We start from the raw sequence: 1,823 nt of genomic DNA, 5'->3' as shown, positions 1-1,823 counted from the left end.
AAAGAAATGAATCCAATATTAACTTATTCACATGCACCACCTACTAATGGAGTAACTACCTACGAAGCTACCAGACATTTCTCTATTTTATGTTAACTAATACTAAAATTGCAAATACATGGCTTAGCTCCCCAAAGAAATGAATCCAATATTAACTTATTCACATGCAGCAACTATTAATAGAGTAATTATTATTCAAAGCATTAACTGATCAAATCAAAATATGCCTTACAAAAGAAGTGGAGCGAGTAGGAAATAGATAGCAGTAGAACACTTGAAACTTCATAACATCTAAGAACCTAGCATTGTAGTTGAAGCTTCAGTTTTGCAAACATCATTCATCTTGGTTCATTACAAAAGCAAGCCAAAGTGGTAAACATTCTAAAAGAAATTTTATCTCCCTGAATCATTATGAGAAAAGCCTGACCCTTTATATTGGGAGCATCAAAACACACCTTTTCTGCATTGTCCCACGGAAAAGTGCGATCTAAATAACCAGAAATTTTGGTGGCAAAATTATCTGATTGGAAACATAGCAGGCATGGAACTACACATGGATTTGGAAGCATGCTATTTGGGGCAGAAATCAGGGAAGTACAAGTGTACTCGCAAACTGCAAATAAATAGTAAGTTCGGTTTAGGGTACTTTATCTCATGGCTTGGAATTCATCCATCTGCCTACATATAGATCAGTCCTCCCTTGAGTCGTCTTCTTGGGTTGGAATGGGTACTAAAAAGCAAAGAAGTGGAGTATTTCAGTTAAAACTGGGATCAACTTCAAAAAATAAGACGGGCATATCATGTGATTCTCTATTTGTGCTTTGTTCTCCGAAGATCATCTAAAAGAAGTAAAAAATTAAACTAAGATGTAAAAAATGGAACAACATGCTCTGGATGGGTGGTAAACATTTATCTCCCTGTCAACTTGGTGCCAGGATAATATATGTTAAACAGGAAACTTGCAAGAGTACACATAAGATGTTGGACCAGGTTTATAGACAATTCGTGGAAGTGGGGGTGAAAGAGTGGAAGCAGGCAGCAAGCCTGGTACAACATCGATTCCAAAACCAGCATTACATAAAAATCATGCTTACTTCCTACGTCGAGTGTACAGTAACACGGCCCACTGGCATGAGAAAGAGAGAGAGATGGCAGAGGAGAGGAATACCCATGCCGGAGTCAGTTGTGAGGAGGATCCGGTTGTCAACAGCGTAGTGTGCTACTCGCTGGTCCTGTCGAGTGCGAGCAAGCCTGGTACAACATCGATTCCAGAACCAGCATTACATAAAAATCATGCTTGCTTCCTACGTCGAGTGTACAGTAACACGGCCCACTGGCATGAGAAAGAGAGAGAGAGAGATGGCAGAGGAGAGGAATACCCATGCCGGAGTCAGTTGTGAGGAGGATCCGGTTGTCGACAGCGTAGTGTGCTACTCGCTGGTCCTGTCGAGCGCGATCAAGGAGATCCCCGGGATTAACGGATGGTGTCTGTGAGCATGAACTTGGACAACCAACCATCAAGGGATTCGATGTACGCCTTCTGAGCACTGACGTAGCTCACGAAGCAGGACCTCCAGTTCCTAAGCTCGACCTCCAGCTTGAGAGTAGCATGCCGCTGGGCATCATTGCAGAATTTCTCATACGCAGGGCCGGTGAAGGAATTTGCCTCAAACATTATCTGTCTTTGTGCTTCATGAGAGTCCACCATTACTTTCCTAGTTCTCTGAAAGCTGTCACGGAGAAGGGAAAAGGCATCAGTATTTTGATTCAGTGAAACTACATCAATCATCAATTCCACACACGAAAAACATGAGATCAGTTTA

General features: G+C 41.9%; 1 long non-coding RNA gene across 1 annotated transcript; it reads right to left on the bottom strand.

The window, feature by feature from the left end:
* Positions 1–7: 7 nt before the first annotated feature.
* Positions 8–1,726, bottom strand: LOC119346616. The gene is made up of 3 exons (XR_005167835.1): positions 1,380–1,726; positions 1,169–1,251; positions 8–730 (listed from the first exon to the last, which is right to left on the bottom strand). It is a non-coding gene; the product is annotated as an uncharacterized LOC119346616 (long non-coding RNA).
* Positions 1,727–1,823: the final 97 nt, after the last annotated feature.

The sequence above is a fragment of the Triticum dicoccoides genome, unplaced genomic scaffold (genome assembly GCF_002162155.2).
Source record: "Triticum dicoccoides isolate Atlit2015 ecotype Zavitan unplaced genomic scaffold, WEW_v2.0 scaffold44817, whole genome shotgun sequence".
In the NCBI taxonomy this organism is placed as follows: domain Eukaryota; kingdom Viridiplantae; phylum Streptophyta; class Magnoliopsida; order Poales; family Poaceae; genus Triticum; species Triticum dicoccoides.
The sequence above is the reverse complement of the archived record's forward strand: the minus strand, read 5'-3'. Positions and strand labels throughout refer to the sequence as shown.